This window comes from Scyliorhinus canicula, chromosome 7 (assembly GCF_902713615.1).
Source record: "Scyliorhinus canicula chromosome 7, sScyCan1.1, whole genome shotgun sequence".
NCBI classification, from domain to species: Eukaryota; Metazoa; Chordata; class Chondrichthyes; order Carcharhiniformes; family Scyliorhinidae; genus Scyliorhinus; species Scyliorhinus canicula.
The window spans coordinates 33008334-33034319 of NC_052152.1; the positions used below are offsets into that span (position 1 = coordinate 33008334).

A 25986-nucleotide genomic window follows, 5' to 3' on the forward strand; every position below is an offset into this window, starting at 1 on the left:
TTGACACTAAATGAATGTAGAACAGGCTGCTTGTTAAATGCACATTGATATTCATTTCAATTGAAGTTATCCAGTATGTGAAATAATGGGTGGCTGATTCAATACTGCCCACCTTGTGCCACTGTACAAGACAAATGTCTGCACTGATATGTATTTTTTGCATATGCGCGATAAGCGTGTTAACTGCAATTCGGTGAAGCAGATTTATTTTCCACTTTCCAGAGACAAATAAGAAGCGTAACAACTGGAACTATAAAAACGTTCAGCGAAGGCATGTGAAACTCCAGCTTCACCTCGATATTCGGTGACATAGAGGCTCAGACGTATGGCAGACAGCAGCAAAGCTCATTAATAAACCTGCAACCAAAGATAAATGTGATGTTGAACAGCTGTCTCAAAATATTGCTGGGACTTTAGAGAGACTGGGAGAAGTTGTACTGGGGATAACAATAAAAAAATGATGCCCAACAGATTAATGTATGACCCACAACTGCCATCTATCAAATCTTGGGTAACCGTTCATTGAAAAAGAATTTCTAATTAAATATTGAGATGCTTAAAGACTCACCTTTTACTGGTTGAAATGTTATTGTGCAGATGTTGCATTTGTATTCCAGTCTGTTACCACATGTACATCTTGCAAGTCATTAGTATCTGTTAAAATGAAACACCTCCAGAGCAGGGACAATTTTAGTTACCAGCATTCTCGTTTGCTCTTCACAAATGATTCCATCTGTAATTTAAAGAGGAGAAAATTGTCTTGAATAAACTGCTTGGTTTTTATTTTGCCAAAATAATGTTCCTGCCACAAGATGCAGGAGGGTAAATATTTGGAACCATCAGATTTTATTGATCAAGAATAAGAGACGTATGACTCATACGCACACAAAACCTATACCTCATTCCTATTGCTTTGAAAAGGAAACTGGGCTCTTTCGCTCCACTGAGCAAATGAACAGGTTGAGCTGATCCGTGCACTGGTACTGTACCCTCAAATAAAGTGATTTGTTTTTATGCAGAAAAGATACTTCATATCCCTACACATTTAAAACATAACTGAGTGCAGGTGCAGAGGAATTAAAAGCAGGATTAGGCTATTTGGCCTCTCAAGTTAATGCAGCCATTTCATAGAGTTATGGCTGATCTGATTGGGCGGCATGGTAGCACAGTGGTTAGCATTGTTGCTTCACAGCTCCAGGGTCTCAGGTTCGATTCCCGGCTTGGGTCATTGTCTGTGCGGAGACTGTACATTCTCCCCGTGTCTGCGTGGGTTTCCTCCGGGTGCTCCAGTTTCCTCCCACAGTTCAAAGATGTGCAGGTTAGGTGGATTGGCCATGCTAAATTGCCCTTGGTGTCCAAAAGAGGTTGGGTGGGGTTGATGGGATGTGGGGATGGGGTGGTGGTGTGGGTTTGGGTGGGGTGCGCTTTCCAGGGGTTGTGCAGACACAATGGGCCGAATGGCCTCCTTCTGCACTGTATGATTGCATGTAACAGCTTGCTAACCTGAAAATGACCCATTTATTCCTACTCTGCTTCCTGTCAGCTAAATAATCCGTTATCCTTGCTAATATGTTAGCCCCTATATCATGAACTTTTGTTTTGTGTATTAGCCCTTGAACTGGCATTTTACCAAAATCCCTTTGAAGTTCCAAATGCACTACATCTAAAGATTCCCCTTCATCCACATTGCTTGTTATTTCTCAAAGCACCAAGCAGAAACTTCTGTTCAGCTTTAACCTTGAGAGACACAGTGGTATCCAGGTTTGTGTGCTTGGGAAATGATTGTGTCAGCATGAGACCTGGGACCTTTTAACCACCATCTTCATTTATATTTAGCAAAGTTGATTCCACCCAAAGCCAGCTTGAATGATGACGAGACCAAAGTGCGGGGATGTGTGTAAATTTGTGATTTGTGCGATTGGATAAGTGACATGAGATTTGAGACTGAAAAGCACAGCTAGAGCTGGGAGGAATGCGAGTAAACAGCTCCCAGCAATCAGGCAAGCCAAGTAGAGACTATCTGAGTTTTGATGAAGAGTCATTGACTTGAAACATTGGCTGGAACTTTCCGGCCGTTCATACTGGCGGGATCTTCCGGTCCCACTGACAGCGCAACCCAGTCATGGGTTTCAGGGGGTGAGGGGTGCTTTCAACAGGAACCCCCATTGACAACAATAGGACCAGAAGATCCCACCACCAGACAATGGTGAGCCGCCTTCGCCGCCGTGAAACACATGGTGGGTTGCATGGAAAATTCCAGCCATTGGGGGAAATTCTTCTGCAGTGAGATTTTCCGCTCTGCCAAAGTCAGTGGACTTTTGAATGGCTCGTCACATTTTCCAGCCTATCCCTTCTGTGACGGGGCCATGAAATTCTTGTTTTTGGCAAGCTGGGGTGGGGTGGGCAGGAAGGGGGAAGCCCTGGGTATAGGAGGACAAAGTAGTGTTCCTCCTAACCTACAAAGAAATCTAGAAAAAAATCCAAAATGAAACATTCCTTTGTTTTTTCTAGCACTTATCTTAATGACCATCAAGTTTTTTTTTGGTTGCTCTAGGCTTGAGTGCATCCATAGAGTGATAGAAAAGTCAGGGCACAGAAAGAGGCCATTCTGCCCATCGTGTCAGCACAAGCTGAAAAATAAAAAAAGTAGCTGTCCATTCTAATCCCACCTTCCAGCAGCCTGTCCATAGCATTGCAGGTTATTGCACTGCAATCCTTGAGTAAATGCACTTTGGGGCTGGATTCACATCATTGGGCATGGACTTCAAATTGATGAGATTAATATGGTGACCGGAGACAAGCACATGGAAAATGCAATGGTTGGTGTTCGCCGCGGTTCTTGCTCGACAGATAGACGTGATTACAATTGGGGTTTTGTTCAATGGGTGTTCTTAAAGAGGTTTTCCAGAAATATTGACATGGATTTTGAAATCTTAGTTCCGGCAGAGACAGATAGAATTATATAATTTAACTCTTTGTGTCATATCAGCAGTTTTGCATTAAATAGTTAGATAAAATTGTTTAATCCAATAATGTAAGATGCGCAGTTACCATTTGCAACACAAATATATTTTTTAATAATTTCCAATTAAGGAGCAATTTAGCGTGGCCAATCCACCTATCCTGCACATCTTTGGGTTGTCGGGGTGAGACCCACGCAGATACGGGGAGAATGTGCAAACTCCACACGGACAGTGACCTGGGGCCGGGATCGGACCCGGGTCCTCAGAGCCGTGAGGCAGCAGTGGTAACCACAGCATCACTGTGCTGTCCTGTAACATGAACATGATCAGTTAATTAAATATGTATTTCTTCTGCTCTCAGATAACACCAGTTACATTTTTTAAATTAAGACTTGTGTCTAATGCCCTGCAATCTCTATACAGTAAATACTCTTCCTGTAGTGTAATAGGCATATGGCTAATAATTAATATATATCATGCTGAAAGAGAAGATTGTTTTCGGCTTTTTATAATACCCCAAATATATATTTATATTTTAGAAAATAGTCTTTCCTTTCCTCCTACCCCCCTCTTTCCTCAGCCGAACCTCCCCACCAGTTATTCCTTTATTCCACTTTACTTTGTACTGGAGTTAGCTCCATGGATTTCAATCACCCTCCATAAACTTTGCCCATGATACTTATATCAAACCTTAACGGTGAAGGTTATTTTCACTGTTACTGTTTAGATGTAGCAATCTGCCAGCTCATTAGAATCCATCAAATATTTATTTCATTGATTTCAGAAGAATATAATTTGAATCCGTTCAATATTCGGTGGGCAATCCTCAAATATGCCCTTCAAAAGGTGAGAGTAAGCATTATTCTGAGTTTATTGAGACTCCTGTTTGATCATTGGCATTGCAACAGATCCAGTCCCATTCACATCATACACATCTGGACTTTCTGGTCTAGATTTTTGCGATGACAGATAACATGAATGACATGTTTTTATTAATGCTTGAGTCTCTTGCCCTGCAATACTTATGCAGTAAATACTCTTTCTGTGCTGGAATAAGCATGTAGATAACAGATCTAGTTACTATATATTAAACTGCAAAAGGATAAGGACGTATACTACATCTATCATTTTCGTAGGAATGGGAATGGGCTCAAGTTGGCATGTGCGTTTCATGGATGCCCATATAAATCAGCAACTGTCTCCAGTAATGTCTAATGTTCATTATCCAGGAATGGGAAGCAAGATGTTAGACCTGGCAGGAGCAACCCTGAACTTTGTGGAATTCTTTGGAAAGGTTGGGTACCAATTTGGGGAGATATGGTACCACTTTAGATGTGGTCCCAGGACACCTTTGGGGAAGGTCAGGTACCCTTTGGGTGAGGTCAGGTATCTCTTGGGAGAGATCCGGTGCCCCTAGAGATTATTAAAACTAGGCATGCATATGGATAAAAAGTGCATAAATTAATTAACTATCAAATTCATTGCAGAGGGATCTCGGTGTCCATGTACATAGATCCCTGAAAGTTGCCACCCAGGTTGATAGGGTTGTGAAGAAGGCCTATGGTGTGTTGGCCTTTATTGGTAGAGGGATTGAGTTCCGGAGCCATGAGGTCATGTTGCAGTTGTACAAAACTCTAGTACGGCCGCATTTGGAGTATTGCGTACAGTTCTGGTCGCCTCATTATAGGAAGGACGTGGAAGCCTTGGAACGGGTGCAGAGGAGATTTACCAGGATGTTGCCTGGTATGGAGGGAAAATCTTATGAGGAAAGGCTGATGGACTTGAGGTTGTTTTCGTTAGAGAGAAGAAGGTTAAGAGGTGACTTAATAGAGGCATACAAAATGATAAGAGGGTTAGATAGGGTGGACAGCGAGAGCCTTCTCCCGCGGATGGAGGTGGCTAGCACGAGGGGACATAGCCTTAAATTGAGGGGTAATAGATATAGGACAGAGGTCAGAGGTGGGTTTTTTACGCAAAGAGTGGTGAAGCCGTGGAATGCCCTACCTGCAACAGTAGTGAACTCGCCAACATTGAGGGCATTTAAAAGTTTATTGGATAAGCATATGGATGATAAGGGCATAGTGTAGGTTAGATGGCCTTTAGTTTTTTTCCATGTCGGTGCAACATCGAGGGCCGAAGGGCCTGTACTGCGCTGTATCGTTCTATGTTCTATGTTCTAACTGTTAAAGTGTCAAAATCAACTTTCAGAAGCAACTGCCAAAGGTATTATAATTAATTTTCAAAGGCGATCAAGCAATTGAAGACACCTTGGGCGGGATTCTCCCTTACCCGGCGGGGCGGGGGGTCTCGGCGGGATGGAGTGGCATGAATCACTCTGGCGTTGGGCCGCCCCAAAGATGCGGAATCCTCCGCACCTTCGGGGGTTAGGCCTGCCCTGGAGTGGTTTGCGCCCCGCTGGCCGGCGGGAAAGGGCTTGGTGCCACGCCAACTGGCGCCGAAGGGCCTCCGTCAGCCGGCGCATCTGCGGGAGCGTCAGCGCGTGCTGGCGTCAACCCTGCACATGCGCAGAGGGCTTCGTTTCTGCACTAGGAATGGCGGACCGGTACAGCCTCCGGTGCGGAAGGATAGAGTGCCCCCATGGCACAGGCCCGCCCGCGGATCGGTGGGCCCCGATCATGGGCCAGGCCACTGTGGGGCACCTCCCAGGGCCAGATCCCCCACGCCCCCCACCCCAAGAAACCCGGAGGCCGCCCATGCCGCCAGATCCCGCCGGTAAGGGACGTACTCCAATTTACGCTGGCGGGGCCGGCAAAAGACGGGCGGGAATCCGGCCCATCGCGGGCCGGGGAATTCAGGCAGCCCCAAGGCCCATTGAGTCACGCCAGACCCCGCCATTCTCCGAGGCGAGCGGCCGATTTTTGGGGGCCCGGAGAATTTGGAGGACGGCGGGGGCAGGATTCACGCCGACCACCGGTGATTCTCCGGCCCGGCGGGGGGTCGGAGAATCCCGCCCCAGCTCTTTAAATCTTTGCAAAAATGACTGTGAGGTTTTTTAAAAAACAACTTTGCTTAATATTTCATTCCACCCGTTGACATAAGTTTGAGTTACCATTAGTGAATTAGTGCTGCATGACTGGTTTCACAACCTTCCATTATCACAGTAGAGTGCCTTTCAATTCACTGTTTTAACGACAGCCCCTAGTGGTTATTAACTGTTTGAGTGGAACTGAATTCTAATGTATATTTTTTACAATGGGTTGTAGGGGTATACAATTCAATAAGACAGTCTCTGTAGTGGAGACATCTATACCTTTTTGGCAGAATTCAACGTTCTTGAACTCAATCACTTGCACCTCAGAAATGTCCTCATTTCTTTCTGTAGGTGGTACTACTAATTGAATAGTCATTTCGGGATCTGTCACTATAGGTATTGAGAAATCCTCAGAAAAATAAATCTGAACTTGTCACTGTCTCTGGTCTCTGTTCCAAAGTATAGCTCTCCAGATATTATAAAGGTAGAACCCTTTGAGAAGTTTCTGCAAACTCGCAAACTGATCTGTATGATGACACCAAACTCTTTGATCGTCCGTCTGTACAGTGTATGATATTGGACCTGTCTTTCTAGGATCATAGCTGGTACCCATTTCTTATTGGTGGTGTAGTTCCTAGCTAGCACTCTCTCTTTCTATGGTTAAATATTTTTCTTTTAGAGATTTTCACCCTCCCAGCAGTTTGTGCTTATTTTTGTTGCTTGACAATGTCTGGAGTATCAGGTGGCATTAACAAATCAAACTGTGTTTGTAATCCTCTCTTGAGCAACGGTATTACCAGTGAACTTTGAGTGGTAGTGTGTACAGTGTTCCGGTAAGATATTAGAAATTTGTTTAGGCTTCTTGATAATGTCCCCTGGTCCTTCAATGCTTTGATAAAATGTTTTAATGATTGCACAAAACGTTTGGCCAATCCATCCGTTGCTGGATCATAGAATTTTCAGGGCAGAAGGAAGCCATTTGGCCATCAGGTCTGCACGGCCCTTGGAAAGTGTACCCTACTTAAGCCCAAGCCTCCATCCTATCCCCGTTATTCAGAAACCCCACTGAACCTTTTGGACACTAAGGGGCAATTTAGAATGGCCAATCCACCTAATCTGCACATTTTTGGATTGTGAGAGGAAACTGGAGTACCCAGAGGAAACCCACGCAGACACGGGGAGAAAATGCAAACTCCACACAGTCACCTGTCATAATATACACCGGTATATCATGGTGCAGACACACACACTGATGGACACACAGTAACACTGATGGACACACAGTAGGTCCAATCAATACGCACAACACCACAGCCAATCACCAGTTAGAGCACACTCACTATAAAGACAGAGGGCATCAGTTTTCCCGCTCACTCAGGATGCAGCCTTTCAGAAGGACAGAGCTTACAGCACAGATCCTCACCATGTGTTGAGTGCATAGACTGGTTAGGGTAGGCATAGGTCTTTAGTTTAATCTAACATCGTGTTAAGCCACAGTGAAAGTATGTTCAACAGTTTCTAGCTTAATAAAATAGTGTTGTACTATTTTAAGTATTGGTAACCTGTATGTGTTCCATGGATCCAGAGCACCCAACACATCATCACCCAAGGCCAGAATTGAATCCGGGTCCCTGGGGCTGTGAGGCAGCAGTGATAACCACTGTGTTTATCGTGCTGCCCACCACTGTGTCACCATGCTATGGAGCTGCCTTGATGTAGTGTATAATGTTCCCTTTCAAATAATACCATTATCACTGACAATCTGCTCCGGTGTTCCAAATCTTGTGAATACTTTGTCTAGTTTCTCAATGGTCTGCTCAGTCATCGTTGACTTAATTATTGACTTCTGGACATTTCTAGTGCAAGTCCACCATCACCAATGTGACCCTCCAATGGACCAACATAATCGATGTCCATTCCCTGCCTTTATTGAGTCGGTCATTCCATGGATGTAATGCTTGCAATGGTGGAGTGCTCCTTAGTTCTGTACAATTTTGCCATTGCCCAACTCCCTGTTCAATTTGAGCGCCTAATCCCAGCCACCAAAATAACTGAGCACTAATTCCCTCATCATTACCGCACCAGGATATCCCTCATGGTCAAGGAGTCTACTGTTAGGAGGAATAATCCCACGGATTTTGTTCTGTCATTTAAGTCTTCATTGATGTGGGGCTTGAGATCTGGATTTTTTTCTATGAATATCTGACAGTGTTCCTTTTTGGACCAAGTCCATCACCTGCCATATCACTGGACCAGTTTTTGGAAATCTTTAAATTTGAGATTAAGGGCACAATTTAGCTAAATGGGAACAAAGTCCTATACCGAGCGCTCATAGCACCGAGAAATAAAGCGATAAAATGGCACTCACGTTAGAAAGGGTGCCTCAGGAGATCTGCCAGAAAGTGATAACACCCACAATGGGTGGACTTACATCGCAACATCTCGCGAGATGAATTAATAAATTAACAATTGATTAAACCTAAAACCACCTTCATTGTGTCACATTTTGAGGATGTGGTGCTTCTAAAATTTCTGACATTTTCTTTCATTCATTGTGTGAACCATCTTTGTTGATAATATTACCAAGGTAATTTACAGATGACTTGAAAACGTCACAATTTTCCTTTTTAACTCTCAGGTTGTGGTTCAGGGTAGCTTTTAAATTTGCCAAGTGTTCCTGTTCACTAGAATCGATGCTGAGTATGTCATCTAAACAACATTGCACTCCATTCAATCCACAGAATTTGACCCATGGATCTTTAAAAAAGAGTTGATGCAGATGTTTTTCCAAAAGGAAGTCTTCTATAACAAAACAGACCTTTGTGCGTCACTATGGTGAGTAGTGGCTATGATTCAGCAGCCAAATTCATCTGCAGATATACCTGTGAAAGATTACCCAGTTAAATCTAATCTTAACAGTAAAGTGTCAACGGACAACGTGAAGAAGCAAATTTGTCGTCTCCCTGTGGGGGCCAGAAACGGTAGTCCCTGCGCCCGTTTCGCGCCGTTCTGAAACGTGACGGCGCTCACACTCTGTCTCCATTTCAGAGAATCGCGCCCAGCTTGTCTCGAAAAGTATCAAGTGTTGTACCAAATTCACAATATCTAACTAATCTTCTTAAAGAAGCTATAAAATGGTTTCATCTTGTTTCTGACAACCGTCGTGCAATAGGAACCTTTCTGCAATCAGTAACGGTTTAGGAGAAAAATATCCTTCTACAATTTCCATCAGATCAGCATGTCCCCTGATTTTGCTGGGTGCACAAAATTCTGTAGCAAGATAAATGTTTTATGGCCGGCTGAGCTGAGAAATGTTGCGACCTATAGATCCTCCACTGTCTGATTACCTATTAAAAACAACTGGAACTTTTCTTCATTTCAATTCTATGTTTTATAATCCTCATCAAATGCATCCATGGTGCCCATTTTTCCTGTCATTTTTGGATCCTAGCTCAGAGGGTCTACACCCCTTCCTTCTGACTGTGCTGGGAAGTGTGACACAAGCAATCTCTTGATCTCCAGGCTAGAGGGCTGTATTTTGTTTAATTTATAAAAATCTCACAGACACAGGCCTTCTGCCCACCGTCGCATCCGATGGCCTCCACAGTCATTCCAGGGACAGTGGGTCCAACTCGCAAAGAACACCGCCACCTCGGAACGAAAATCTCAACTTCCGGTGCACTCTTCCCTTGGTGGGTTTACGGAGCCGGGAAAATGTCCCAACTGAGCACTCCCGACCCAGAGGTGAGGATCCAGGCCTCTGAATTAATTTGAAGAACAAAGCCTCGGCTGAGTTTTCCAGTCCAAACAAGCATACTCTTATTTTAGTTCATTCCATTGATCAATTTGTAAAATCAACACTATGATGCACTATCAATTACGATGAGACTAGAGTAGAGAGTAATCGAGGCTTTATTACGCCGAGATCTGTTGCCTCCTACAGCTGCTGCCGAAATGGCTGCAGCTCGGTGAGCACACACATTTATACTCCGCCTACTGGGCGGAGCCAGCAGGCAGGGATCTACCCCCGTACCTGTAGTACAGGAGCTTTACCGTATTACATCTCATTTGTGTGATATATACAAACAGTGGTGACAACCACATACTGCAAAGGCAAAATTCCAGAATGAATGTTTTCCACTTTCTGAAAACAATTATTAACTGTGTTTGAAAAACCTCTAGGCTTCAGGTCAACAAATGTCGTACTGAGAAAACCTAAACATTTTCATCACCAGTTAACTGTTAATAAACAGAAAGCTCTCTTGTACTTAATGAGCAATCACACTCCTTTCATTTGACTGTATAAAATTTTGCAGCAGCAGAACCTTTAACCAACTCATCTATCCTCATGTTAGCGACCAGTAAAGAGACAATCGTAGCCAGTGCAATACTTTGTCTATTTTTTTTAAAATTAAATTATTTAGTGAGGAGTTTAGGGAATTGATAAATGGCAGCAGGCAAAATGTAGCAATAGTAAATTGAAGGCTCTTTTTCCAACATGCTTGATTTTCTTTCTCATTGGTATAATCCAGCACAATGTCAGGAGAATGAGTCAGATTGCCAGAACAGTTACCACCTGTTGATGAAGTGAATATTTCCCACATGTCTCCTTAGTTAAAGCTGCTGCTTGAAAATTAGGATAAAGGTATCTAAAGAAAGCACCATGAAATAAATGGCAATTTTAGCAAAGATTTCAGACACTGATTTCAACCCTGGGCATGTTTATTGGGACCATTTTGACTTTGCGCAATAGTGCAATTTTGGCAATACTGATTTAGCTGCCAGTTTTACACTTGACATTTGGGTTATTGCAATATGGAATATATTTTGTAACAATATGTAAATACATTTTTCTACCACTCATCTTAGTGTCATCTGCAAACTTGGACACATTGCACTTAGTCCCCAACTCCAAATCATCTATGTAAATTGTGAACAATTTTGAGCCCAACACTGATCCCTGAGGGACACCACTAGCTACTGATTGCCAACCAGAGAAACACCCATTAATCCCCACTCTTTGCTTTCTATTAATTAACCAATCCCTTATCCATGCTACTACTTTACCCTTAACGCCATGTATCTTTATCTTATGCAGCAACCTTTTATGTGGCACCTTGTCAAAGGCTTTCTGGAAATCCAGATATACCACATCCATTGGCTCCCCGTTATCTACCACACTGGTAATGTCCTCAAAAAATTCCACTAAATTAGTTAGGCACGACCTGCCCTTTATGAACCCGTGCTGTGTCTGCCCAATGAGACAATTTCCATCCAGATGCTTCACTATTTCTTCCTTGATGATAGATTCTAGCATCTTCCCTACTACCGAAGTTAAACTAACTGGCCTATAATTACCTGCTTTCTGCCTACCTCCTTTTTTAAACAGTGGTGTCACGTTTACTAATTTCCAATCCTCCCAGACCACCCCAGAGTCTAGTGAATTTTGGTAAATTATGACGAGTGCACGTGCAATTTCCCGAGCCATCTCTTTTAGTACCCTGGGATGCTTTGCATCAGGGCCAGGAGACTTGTCTACTTTTAGCCCCATTTGCTTGCCCATCACTACCTCCTCAGAGATAACAATTGTCTCAAGGTCCTCACCTGTCATAGCTTCATTTCCATCAGTCACTGGCATGTTATTTGTGTCTTCCACTGTGAAGACCGACCCAAAAAAACCTGTTCAGTTCCTCAGCCATTTCCTCATCTCCCATTATTAAATCTCCCTTCTCATCCTCTAAAGGACCAATATTTACCTTAGCCACTCTTTTTTGTTTTATATAGTTGTAGAAACTTTTACTATCTGTTTTTATATACTGAACAAGTTTACTCTCATAATCTATCTTACTCTTCTTTATAGCTTTTTTAGTAGCTTTCTGTTGCCCCCTAAAGATTTCCCAATTCTCTAGTCTCCCACTAATCTTTGCCACTTTGTATGCTTTTTCCTTCAATTTGAAATTCTCCCTTATTTCCTTAGATATCCACGGTCGATTTTCCCTCTTTCTACCGTCCTTCCTTTTTGTTGGTATAAACTTTTGCTGAGCACTGTGAAAAATCACTTGGAACATTCTCCACTATTCCTCAACTGTTTCACCATAAAGTCTTTGCTCCCAGCCTACCTTAGCCAGCTCTTCTCTCATCCCATTGTAATCTCCTTTGTTTAAGCACAAAACACTAGTATTTGATTTTACCTTCTCACCCTCCATCTGTATTTTAAATTCCACCATATTGTTCCTTACGAGAGGATCCCTAACTATGAAATCAATAATCAATCCTGTCTCATTACACAGCATCGCTTATTCCCTCGTAGGTTCCATTACCTACTGTTCTGGGAAACTATCCCGGATACATTCTATAAACTCCTCCTCAAGGCTGCCTTGACCGACCTGGTTAAACCAATCGACATGTAGATTAAAATCCCCCATGATAACTGCTGTACCATTTCTACATGCATCAGTTATTTCTTTGTTTATTGCTCACCCCACCATAATATTTGGTGGCCTATTGACTACTCCTATCAGTGATTTTTTCGCCTTACTATTCCTGATTTCCACCCAAATGGATTCAACCTTATCCTCCATAGCACCAATGTCATCCCTCACTACTGCCCGGATGTCAACCTTAAATATCAGAGCTACACTACTTCCCTTACCATCCACTCTGACTTTCCAGATATTTAACTCCCAGTCATCACCATCCTTTAACCATGTTTCAGTAATGGCCACTAAATCATAGTTTGGGGGTGAACTGTTATTTTTCAGACTGGAGGAAGGTATATCGTAGGGCAGTCATTTCAAAATCCAAGGTCGCGACCCACGAGTGGATGTCAGGAGGGTTGTGGGGCCATGCGTTGCAGCTTTCCCGATCACGGGGTCATGCATAGGCGTTCCCGATTTGCGGGAAGAAGTGCCCGCGACCGGCTTTTAGAATGTCGGTCGTTCCGCCCATGCATGACCCCTCAGCAGTGAGCAGACCCAGAGACCAGCGGGGCAGAACACCTCCTCCTAATGTCAATGCGTTGACCCAGGAGCAGATTTTATTTTTAAATTGCTGGAGTCATCCTGCCTGGAGCGGTGGCAGAGAGCAGGTCATGCTGACGTCACGTATTCTGGGCACGAGAGGGATTCAAACATTTTGCAGCTGCCAACAGTGCTGATGTGAACTCCAGGGCCTCTAGTGAGCAACCCATGAAGCAAAAGCTGAAATCAGGAACAAAGCACTATAAAGATGATTTCTTGAGGAATGGGTTATTAATTGTGCAACTGCAAATCAGGATTCAAAGTCCATGTGCATTATATGCAGGGAAGTATTGACAAATGGAAGTTTAAAACCCTCAAAACTTCAAAGACATTTGAAGACTAAGCATGGCGAGTTCAAGGACAAGTCTCTTCATTTTTTTCCAAGGGGTGAAGTGAGATCTTAAATTATCAGCTGAACTCATTAACAGAAATGTAACATTGAATAACAAAGCAAGTTAGATCGTGAGGACCAAGCAGGCTCACCTGTCATATTAAAAGTAAGTGAAAATGGTGGGTTGCGAAGTTCGGCCAGTGTGGGTCACGAAGGTCGGCCGGCGTGGGTCGCGAAGGTCGATCAGTGTAGGTCACAAATGTCGATAGCCGTGGGTTGTTAAAGTTGGCCGGCGTGGGACCTGAAGGATGGCCGGTTGGCAAAAATGGTTCGTGGGCAAAAATGTTTGAAAAACACTGTCGTAGGGTTACTCAGGGATCAATATTTAGGAACACTGCTTATTTTGATCTTGGGTTTCAAAATTGCTCATGAACCAGAACTTTGAAATCTTGCAAACTGTGGCAACCTGCATTTCCTGCATCGGGTGATTGTGTGGAGTTCGCACTTTCTCCCCGTGTCTGCGTGTCTCCCGGTGTTCCAGTTTCCTCCCACAGTCCAAAGATGTGCAGATTAGGTGGATTGGCCATGCTATATTGTCCCTTGGTGTCCAAAACTGTTAGGTGGGATTAGGTGGTTGGCAGGGGATTGGGCCTAGGCAGGTAGCTCTTTCAGAGGGTTGGAATAGACTCGATGAGCTGAATGGCCTCCTTATGCACTGTAAGGATTCTATGATTCTATGATAGTGGTGGACCGAAAATAAGGACATAGACAGGCCAATAGAATGGGCGGACATGTAGCAGGTTAAATTTAATCAAGAGAAATGTGGAGTGATATATTTTCATAAGAAGACAGATGAAAGACAATATAAAAGAAACGATACAGGAGAGTTCAGGGGCAGAGGGACTAGGGTGTATGTGTGCACAAATCATTGAAGGGGGCAGAGCAGATCGTGAAAGTGGTTAAAAAGACATATGCAACCCTGGGCTTTCTGAAAAGAGATGCAAGGATAAATCTCCGTCTGTGTTTGAATGGAAATGTGGGGATTTGAAAAGAGTGAGCTGGGCCCATCACCAGTCCCATCATGCTGTATTTTTTATACCTCCAGGATAAGGCAATGGGCAGTGAGCCTGCATGCAGAAATCCGGCTCTTGCCTACTGTGGTACCACATTGTGGTATGGGCACTTTAGACCTCCCGCTATTTCCACGGAATTGAGTGCATTTTGTTAGGAGATACGTTTCATGGCACCTCAGAGGAGTCATGAACCACTTAGAAAGCCTGTTCCGCAGAGGAAAGCCACCTACGACAGGGGAAGAGAGGTAGATGAGCAGCTGCAGGATAACCAAGAATCCATCCCTTCATCTCCCTCGAGTAGGCAGCCCTCAGGTTATGGACATCAGAGTCATTGCTGCATTGGCAAACGTTGCTGCTGAGGCCATCCCGCATAATGCATCTTTTCTAATAAGCACGAGCTGCCTGCCACTCAGCCCCTCCAGCATATGGAAATGCAAGAGGGTGAACAGAGCTATGAGGAACAAATACCATCATTCAGCCCAGCACTCACAGCCACCAGCTCAGATAATGAAAACTAGAGCCTGTCAGAGTCTGTAGATGGTGAGTCATTGGACAAGAGCAGGCTGCAGCCAGGCCAGGGGATATGTCAGCTCATTTGAAAACTTCTTAGAGGGAATATTCCCCTCCCTGTCCACCCTGAAACATCTAAGCAGCGAAATCTCTGTGAAACAGTGAAATAACAGAACAAGGCTACCTATGGTTTCATGTCTCCACGTAGCCATCCTGTTGTCTGTCTTTGGAGCTCAAAAGCAGTGGATATTGCAGATCATCACAGGATAAAAGCATAATGTGAGCGAACAGGATAGTGGGTATTCAAGATGAAGTTCTTGGTGGGGTAGCGCACTGCATATTGACAGAGTGGTAGCTCTTGTAGTTGTACTAACAGTCATAGACGAGGGAGGCCAGTGGAGCCACTTGTACACATTGGTTTCCTGCACCACTGGAAAGCCTGCTGTCCTGGTGAACCCATATGTCCTTCATTCCTGGTCTTCCCTCAGGCAGAAGAGGACAAAGTTGCCTTTCCTTCTGTAGAATGCCTGTGTCACCTACCAGATGCTTCTGGGAATAGCAAATCTTGACACATTCTTAATGTCGTCAACTGCTGCCTGAAGGAACCAGATGTGAAGAAGGAACGGGTAGTGGTGATCTTCACTGACACAAGGATGGCCATCTTCATTCTGGTTTGAAGCTCAAATTCATCCTGAAGGAAGCAAGGCAACTCCGCCATTATTTCCTTGTGACATGTTCTTGGCTCATCCCAACCTACGTCTGGGGCTCCTAGAAGACCCTCTTCGATGAGCCATCTACACCATCCTCCTCTTTGCCTCCTCCTGTCCATGTCTTGCTCATGTTGCAGAGCAAGTGGCACAGTGGCTATTGCCCCACACGGATGCAGGGCAATGTAATTTCCTGCTTTTTTGTGGTCAACGGGAACCTTCAACCTCCTCCAGTAACTCACCACAGTGCATTCACCAACCTTGCCTGAGCACGAGCAAGTCAAAAGTATCTCCAGAACAGGGCCCAGGTTATTTCCTAACATTTGTTGTTTTAGGAGGGAATAAGGAAGGCATTGTCTACACTTTTGCCAGCTGATTTTAGTATTTGTGCGCTGCATTAGCCTATGATGTGAGTGATGTCACAATCCCATCTTTGAACCTTGCATACTCAGTTGCACCCCTTTTGTGTGCCCCTCCAGTTGGCTCAAAATCGTGTGGGCTGTAGCCAGTGCCCCTCCTCTGCCTCAGCCCTGCAGGTAGGCTCACATGTAAATTTCACAGCCCGTCATTTTCCTGCATTATGTTCTGGCTGATGGCAGAAGTGCTCGTGGGGCCAACGCACTAAAGGTCAGGTGTGCGTTCACCTCAAATAAATCACATTTTACCTGATTTAAAATTGATTTAAAAACTGACATGATTACATAAAATTGAGGTTGTTGCACTAGAGTGGCAAGAGTGCGAAGTTCCAGGGACTAGGTTGAGAAAAAATGTTTTGCAAGCAATTCATTGAATTATCCATTGGTTTAACTACTTTTTAAATTCACGATTGCTGTTTACTCAACAGTTTTATTGCACAATAAATTATGATAAAATGTGAAATCACATCAGGCTTGTTTTTAAAAATCTAATCAACAGAAATGCTGTGCTGTGGCCTGTTGGAAAATAAAAGCATATTAATTAAATAAACTGGGATAAAAGGTACAGTAAGAGTTGAGAACTCTCCAATTTCCTTCAATGCACTTACTTTGCATAAATGTCATCTCACCCTGGATCTCCCCATTATTATTAAGAGCTTGGGGAATTTACACATTAACTGCCCATTAAACTTTCCCCGTAAAGATAGGTCTTGTCGTTAACCACACAAGTACCTTTAAACACTGATCATTGTCAATGTGGTGCCAATTAACCGACATCGGGGCGGCAAGGTGGCACAGTGGTTAGCACTGCTGCCTCACAGCTGCAAGGTCCCAGGCTCAATTCCCCGCTGGGTCACTGTCTGCGTGGAGTCTGCACGTTCTCCCCGTATCTGCGTGGGTTTCCTCCAGGTGCTCCGGTTTCCTCCCACAGTCCAAAGATGTGCAGGTTAGGTGGATTGGCCATTCTAAATTGCCCTGTAGTATCCAAAAAGGTTAGGTCGGGTTACTGGGTTACAGGGATAGGGTGGAGGTATGGGCTTAAGTCGGGTGCTCTTTCCAAGGGCCAGTGCAGACGCGATGGGCCGAATGGCCTCCTTCTGCATTGTAAATTTTATGATGATCAAAAAAACTGGACAATTTAAACTGTGGATTCTTATCCCTTCAAGTGGTAAATTGTTTTGAAAGATATATATGTGCCGCATTTTAAATTTAAATTCTATTTGCTTCAGTGTGGCACATGGTGCAGTTCTTAGCCTCATGGCGCTGAGGACCCGTGTTCGATCCCAGCCCCGGGTCACTGTGTGTGTGGAGTTTGCACATTCTCCCTGTGTCTGCATGGGTATCACCCCACAACCCAAAGATGTGCAGGGTAGATGGATTGGCCACACTAAATTGCCCCTTAATTGGAAAAAAAGAATCGGCTACTCTAATTTAAAAAAAATGCTATTTGCTTACTTTTTCACTCTTCCTTTTCTCTCTCTCTTAATCCAGTCTTTCTTACGTTGCCTTTTGTTTCTTTCTGTACTTAATGTTATTGACTCTAGTTTACCCTCCTTCTCAGACATTCGTTTCTTTCTCCATCCTTAAATCTTGTGGATTAAGGAGATACAGCATTGCTTCGCTGTTTGCAGATGATCCAGCTGCCCCACTACAGTAAGTTCCAACAAAACATATTTGAACTGAAGAGTGCAGAAACATGCCTACCTAGCCAGACTCCAACAAGGCCGAGAGCTAGATTTTAATCTCTTTAAACAATTTAAACACATATATGTCAGTGTAAATATATTTTTTAAATTAATTGGATGTGGGCCAACATTCTATTTTACAGATTTCCTTCCCTCAAGGACATGAATGAATGAGACATTTTTTAAAAATTGTTTCACGGTCACCATTAGATTTTCAATTCCAGACGTTTATTGAATCCAAATTTCACCATCTGCTGTTGTGGGATATGAACCCACGTCCTGGGCTATTGCCCTGGGTTTTTGGATTACTAGTCCAGTGATAATACCACTACACCACCGCTTCCCCCTTAATAGGCCATATCCAAATAAATCAATCATCATCCTATCATGGCCATTGTATTGATTTTTCAGAAACAATTATTTAAATAGGGGTCTGAAAATGTTACAATTGGTCCTCAAATATTGTGCAAATTCATTTTCATTTATCCAGAGATGGAAATGAAACAAATGGGGAAGGATTACACAACTCAAAACTACCCAGATACAATTGATTAACTTATCTTCCAATACGACAGCTTTTCAAAGATTGCCAACATCTTAATAACAAAGTGTTCTTAATCTACTATTGAAAACAACAAATTAAAGATTATTTTATTGAAGGTTTTAAAAGAGCACCTTGAATTAAACTGCCATCGTTCCACCCACACATCACTACAAGTGCGGCCATCCTTAAAATTGTCGTTATTCATTTTGGATCAATTTAGCAATGCATTAAAATCCACCTCCACTTACATCCTCAACCTTTAGCACTGAAATCATCGCTTTCCAATTAGGCTGCTGATTCTGCCAAGTTCTGATAGACTAATTCTGTATTTTCTTCCCTCTCCAGTCGATGTGCAATATTCACCATAGGCAGGATTTCTCACTGCCATGCATTAGCTAACTGTGATTTTTAAAAATAAAACACACAAGACGGTGCCTTCATCATCATGTTTAAGCCAGGCCTAAACAGCCACAGTTACAGAAAATAACCCAGCGAATGTCTCAATGCGAAAATAACCCAGCGAATGTCTCAATCATACGGAATGTCATCATTAAAATGTAAGTCCGTTCAATTCACATTTGAAAAAAAACGAGCTATGTTTTCACACAAAGTTAAGTTCATAATTTTTGCTTTGGTTCTTGTGGATTACTGTTAAATTGCACATTACCGAATAGAGGGACAGCAGCAAGAGGAACAAGTGAAATGTACCAGCAGTCAAGTGATTTTTCTGACCATTCATCACTGACCATTAAAATTGGTCCTAATGTTTTCTTAACATGGCCTGGAATTTCTTCCTGTCCCTCCGCCAAAGTTTTGTGCCAAAGAAGTGCTGTGTTCCCATCTCTTTCTGCTTCATTCCAGTTCCTGTATGCCTTGCCATGCACAATGCATGTTCCCAAATAAGATTCAGAGGGTGCCAATTAGGGAAATACACCTTCCATCATATTTTTAACAATATGATCTTAACACCAGATGAAGAGATAGTCTCTTATATCCAGCCTTACTGAGAAGGGTGGGTTTGGGTGGGCAGGATGGAAGGAGAACTTTCATTTCCCCCCCCCCCCCCCAGTGTAATTTACCAAAGGGCAGGTTTAACCTTATTTATCCGCCAGGAAATTGAGTGCAATGGTATTGTTGCTGTGGTGATCCACTGTGTGCACCTGTATTAGGGGATGTAAGGTAGGACCTGCACTACAGGTTCGCTGGTAGCCCCTGCCGGCTAGCTCCGCCCACAAGGAGCCTTATAAATATGCGTGACATCCTCCTGATCAGCCATTTCGCCAGCTGCAGTAGGAGCCACGATTCTGACTGCAATAAAGCCACAGTTGTACCAATCTGAGTCTTTTGTGCAATTGATCGTGCATCAATTTATTACAGTCAGATTTTTCTACATTATGGACATCTGGATCAAACCAGATCGCCTGCAGCTGGATCCGCACTCGCCAGACACCAGAAAGGACTTTAATCACTGGCTGGCTTGTTTTGAGGCCTACATGAACACTGCGACCCCCACGCCGACGGAAGCTCAGAAGATCCAAGTTCTATACTCCAGGTTGAGCTCCAGCGTGTTCCCGTTGATCCAGGACGCCCCGAGTTACGCGGAAGCGATGGCACTCCTAAAAGAGAACTACGTTCAGAAGACAAATACATTCTTCGCAAGGCACGTACTCGCCACTCGCGTACAACTACCTGGTGAGTCGATCAAAGACTTCTGGCGGGCTCTTATCCCACTCGCACGGGACTGTGACTGTCAGGCCGTCACGGCCCCTGAACATTCCAATCTCCTCATGCGTGATGCATTCGTGACGGGGATTGCGTTGGACCCCATCCGACAACGACTGCTGGAAGTGGACATGCTCGACCTAGCGGAGATGAAAGCTTTAGCGCTTTCCATGACGGTCGCATCTCTCAACATCCAATCCTATCCCGCTCGCCGCACGGCCCACCTCTCCTACTCTTCCTGGACCCCGCAAACGACCCCCCCCCCCCGGCTGGGGCCTCTCCTACTCAATATGCCTGCACGGCCCACCATGCACGCACTCTGGGGGTCCCCGCTGCTACTTCTGCGGTCTGCAGAAGCACCCCCACCAGCGCTGCCCAGCCCGCGCCACCATTTGCAAATCCTGCGGTAAGAACGGCCACTTTGCGGCGGTGTGCCAGGCCCGCGCAGTCGCCGCTATCATGCCCGCCATCGCCCCCTTCCCCCAGCCGACCGCACAATGGGCGCTGCCATCTTCTGCTCCCGGGGCCACATGCGACCAGTGGGCGCCGCCATCTTCTCCCCCAGGTCCACTTGCGGCCCGTGGGAGCCGCTATCCTGCCCTGCCCCCACAACGTGCGCACCATGGGCGCCACCATCTTGCCCCATCCCACAACGTGCGCTCCACGGACGCCGCCATCTTGCCTCGCCCCTACAACGTGCACTGCATGGATGCCGCCATCTTCTCCTCAACAGGTCCTCCGGACGCCGCCATGAGCGCTATTTTGTCTCCCCCACGGGACTGGAACGCTGGATCCGGGTCGCCGACGCTCCCCATCTGAATCCTCGGACGACCACCCGCAGCTCGCCTCGATGACACTGGACCAGTCCCGTCCTCACAACCTGGCCACCGCTTCGACGACAGTGGAAATCAACGGCCATGCGACCTCTTGCCTATTGGACTCCGGAAGCACCGATAGCTTCATCCACCCGGACACGGTAAGGCGCTGCTCTCTCGCGGTCCACTCCGCCAACCAACAGATCTCCCTGGCCTCCGCATCCCACTCTGTCTTGATCCGAGGTTTCTGTGTGGTCAATCTCACTGTCCAGGGTGTAGAATTCAGCGGTTTCTGCCTCTACGTCCTCCCCAACCTCTGTGCTGCACTACTTTTTTTTTTTTTATAAATTTAGTGTACCCAATCATTTTTCCAATTAAGGGGCAATTTAGCGTGGCCAATCCACCTAGCTTGCACGTTTTTGGGTTGTGGGGGCGAAACCCACGCAGACACGGGGAGAATGTGCAAACTCCACACGGACAGTGACCCAGAGCCGGGATCGAACCTGGGACCTCAGCGCCGTGAGGCGGTTGTGCTAACCACTAGGCCACCGTGCTGCCCCTGTGCTGCACTACTGCTGGGTCTGGATTTTCAGTGTAATCTTCAGAGCCTCACCCTCAAATTCAGCGGGCCCCTACCCCCACTCACCGTTTGCAGCCTCACGACCCTCAAGGTTGACCCCCCTCCCTCTTTGCCAATCTAACTGCGGATTGCAAGCCCGTCGCCACCAGGAGCAGACGGTACAGCGCCCAGGACAAGGCCTTCATCAAGTCCGAGGTACAGAGGCTGCTTCGGGAGGGTATTATCGAGGCCAGCAATAGCCCCTGGAGAGCCCAAGTGGTAGTGGTTAAAACTGGGGAGAAACACAGAATGGTCGTGGACTACAGCCAGACCATCAATCGGTACCCGCAGTTCGACGCGTACCTCCTCCCACGCATATCTGATTTGGTCAATCAGATTGTATAGTACCGGGTCTTCTCAACGATTGACCTTAAATCCGCCTACCACCAGATCCCCATCCATAAATCGGACCGTCCATACACTGCCTTCGAGGCGGACGGTCGTCTCTATCAATTTCTTAGGGTTCCCTTCGGCGTCACTAACGGGGTCTCGGTATTTCAAAGAGAAATGGACCGAATGGTTGACCAGTACGGACTGCGGGCCACGTTTCCGTACTTAGACAATGTCACCATCTGCGGCCATGACCAGCAGGACCACGACGCCAACCTTGCCAAATTTATCCACACCGCATCTCTCCTCAACCTCACTTATAACAAGGAGAAGTGCGTATTCAGCACAAACCACTTAGCCATCCTCGGCTACGAAGTCCAAAACGGACTCCTGGGCCCCGATCCCGACCTCATGGAGCTCCCCCTTCCCTACTGCCCCAAGGCTCTCAACCGCTGACTGTGGTTCTTCTCCTACTAACTCCCAGTGGGTCCCACAATACGTGGACAAGGCCCGGCCACTGATACAGTCCACTCAATTTCCCATCATGGCCGAGGCACAACAGGCCTTGGCCCGTATTCGCTCAGACATAACCAAGGCCGGGATGCACGCAGTAGACGAGACACTGCCTTTTCAAGTAGAGAACGACGCTTCAGATATCGCCCTTGCCACCACCCTAAACCATGCAGGCAGACCCGTGGCATTCTTTACCCGCACCCTCCATGCCTCCGAAATTCGACATTCGTCTGTTGAAAAGGAGGCCCAGGCAATCGTTGAAGCGGTGCGGCACTGGAGGCATTACTTGGCTGGCAGGAGATTCACTCTCCTCACTGACCAACGGTCGGTAGCTTTCATGTTCAATAACACTCAGCGGGGCAAGATCAAAAATGATAAAATCTTGAGGTGGAGAATCGAGCTCTCCACCTACAATTACGAGATTTTGTATCACCCCGGCAAGCTCAACGAGCCCCCAGACGCCCTCTCCCGAGGTACATGTGCCAGCGCACAAGTGGACCAGCTCCGTGCCCTGCACGACAGCCTTTGCCATCCAGGGGTCACTCGGTTGTACCACCTAGTCAAATCCCGCAATCTGCCCTACTCCAGACAAGGAAGTACGGACAGTCACCAGAGACTGCCAGGTCTGTGCGGAGTGCAAGCCACACTTCTACCGGCCGGACCGTGCGCGCCTGGTGAAAGCGTCCCGCCCCTTTGAACGCCTCAGCGTGGATTTCGAAATGCCCCTCCCCTCCACCGACTGCAACACATATATCCTCAGTGTAGTCGATGAATTCTCCAGCTTCCCCTTCGCCATCCCATGCCCCGATATGACGTCTGCCACCATCATCAAGGCTCTCAACTACACCTTCGCTCTGTTCGGTTTCCCCGGCGACATCCACAGCTCATTCATGAGCGATGAGCTGCGTCAGTTCCTGTTCAGCAGGGGTATCGCCGGCAGCAGGATGACCAGCTATAATACCTGGGGAAACGGGCAGGTAGAGAGGGAGAACAGGACGGTTTGGAGGGCCGTCCAGCTGGCCTTACGGTCCAGAAACCTCCCAGCTTCTCGCTGGCAGCAGGTCCTCCTGGATGCACTGCACTCCATATGGTCTCTATTGTGCACCGCCACAAATAACACACCCCATGAACGTGTTTGTACCTTCCCCAGGAAGTCCACATCCGGGGTGTCGCTCCCGACTTGGCTCGCAGCTCTAGGACTGGTTCTTCTACGTAGGCATGTCCGACTCCACAAGGCTGACCCCTTGGTGGACAGAGTACACTTGCTCCACGCCAGCCCCCAGTATGCCAATGTGGAGTTCCCCGATGGCCGCCAGGATACGGTCTCACTCAGGGACCTGGCTCCCTCGGGTTACACTCCCACACACTTCCCCACCCATGTGCTACCCTCCCTTCCCCCGGCGCTCCCAGAATTAGCCCCACCAGGTCCATCCGTCCTTCCCCTGCCCACGGTAGAGGATGAGGAAGATTTTGGCACGCTCCCGGAGTCATCCAACTACTGGCCATAACCAACACCGACGCTGTCGACGCCAGTGCCGCCAGCACCGACATCGCCACCACCGCTACGTCGCTCCCAGCGAACCGTCAAACCACCGGACAGACTTAAACTCTGACGGGCACCAGACTACAAGATGGACATATTGTTTTCCCCTCCCCTCTGTAAATTATTTGTAAATCTGTATATAGTTCCACGCCACCCCCGCCGGACTCATTTTTAACAGGGGGTGAATGTGATGATCCACTGTGTGCCCCTGTATTACGGGATGTAAGGTAGGACCTGCACTACAGGTTCGCCGGTAGCCCCTGCCAGCTAGCTCCGCCCACAAAGAGCCGTATAAATATGCATGACCTCCTCCTCCCATTTCGCCAGCTGCAGCAGGAGGCCATGCATCTGACTGTAATAAAGCCACAGTTGTACCAATCTGAGTCTTTCATGCAATTGATCGTGCATCAGTTGCTCCCACCTGATTTTACTCTTTATTGCAGTTAACAGAGAGTAGTTGGATGGGGAGCAAAACCGGTGCTGTACACAATTGCATGGGTCTCCTGCCTAGTAATATTAGGCATGGTAATCATTGTGTTACAGTTTGTCACCTTAAAACAATTGCCCTCAATTTCTTTTACACATCCCTTTACATTTTTCTAGTATTTTCTAGTTCTACTTCCTAGTTGATCCTTGAATTCATTTTCATTTCCCAAATGGATATTCCCTCACAATAGTAATGATATTTTTGATGTTAGTCTTGAGGTATTCAATCAACTGCACAGCGATCACCGAAACTCAAGGGTCCACCCACTTCCATATTATTAATCGTTTCTCAACCACTGCTAATATTGCCACTGTATCACTGTCTTGCTTCACATGTTGCGAACAAATTGCTTATTACCTCCATAAAATTGCTTATTCTATCACCCTTTCCTTTCAATTGCCTCTGTTCTGTCCACTTTAACTCTAGAATATTGAAATCATCCATGATTATCACATTATGATTCCCTGCAGGCTCTCTCCTTTGTTGGAACAGTTGAAATCTACCTCTTCACCCACAGTTGACTGTGGATCGGAGCGGCCAATTACTACTTAGTTGTCCATATATTATTGCTAATTTCTGCCCAAATTGCTTCTGTCATTTCTTCTGCCATTATTTTTAACCTTTTGCACAGCACTATTGACATTGTACTCCTCTTCAAACAAGAAATTCATCAACCACTAATACAGTTGTGTCATCAATGGTCTGTGATACAGATGCAATTTTAACAAAGGACTGTTTCTAATTCACCACAAAACACTAAACATTGATGCAAGCTTTTATGTACATTATATATTTCTTGGGCTTAGAAGTTCTTGATAGCTTTCTTTCCCACATCAAAGATTTCAGAAAGCACTGACGCTCAGCTTTGTAGATAGGTGACAGTATATAGGCATGTTAACCAAGGACAGGTTTAGTTCAGTTGGCTGGACAGCTGGTTTATGATGGAGAGTGAGACGAGCAGCGCTGATTCAATGCCCTTACCAGCTAAGATTAATCATTGAGGCCCTGCATTCTCAACCTTGCTCCTCGCTTGAAGTGTGATGATGATCAGGTTAAACCACCACCAGTCAGCTCTCCCCCTCAAAGGGGAAAGCAGCCTTCAGTCATCTAGGACTATGGTGACTTTACTTATAGTTATGGTTAGCGATTCCTAGCAAATCCTTGTTCAGTTCAATATGAACTAAAAATATTGAAGAACTTTTTCAAAGCTTTCCATTCTCTCCTTGCTAGGTTTCTACTAACTAATGCTTAATTTTTCACACTTCAAACTGTTCCCTCTCTTCTGGACATCCTCTGGTCTCCTAACCTTTTTAAAAACTGGTTTTGTTTACCGATAATAACGTGCTGCCGCTAATTATTACAGCTCAACATTCTTCAGAACCATTTCCTCATTCATCAGCTTGAGTGGATCTTAGGCAAAATTCTCCCCTACCTGGCGAGGCAGGGGGTCCCGGCGTAGGGGAGTGACGCCAACCACTCCGGCGTCGGGCCTCCCCAAAGGTGCGGAACTCTCTGCACCTTTTGGGGCTAGGCTCGCGCCGGGGTGGCTCCCGCTCCGCCGACTGGCGTCAAAACTGGCGCCAACAGCCTTTGGCGCTACGCCGATCGGCGTTGGTCCTGGCCGAATGGCCTTCGCCGGTCCGCGCATGCGCCGGAGCTTCAGCAGCCGCTGACGTCACCACCGCCACATGCGCATGAAGGGGGTCTCTTCCGCCTC

The 25986-nt window shown here is 45.9% G+C and overlaps 1 protein-coding gene across 1 annotated transcript in view; it reads right to left on the reverse strand.

Annotated features, from left to right (window-relative positions):
* htr1fa (5-hydroxytryptamine (serotonin) receptor 1Fa) overlaps positions 1 to 25986 on the reverse strand; it is a 147050-nt gene that overhangs the window by 24018 nt on the left and 97046 nt on the right. Inside the window, exon 2 of the mRNA XM_038801712.1 lies at positions 569 to 733. The gene's annotated coding sequence lies outside the window, so the exon portion shown is untranslated. The remainder of the gene's footprint in view (positions 1 to 568; positions 734 to 25986) is intronic.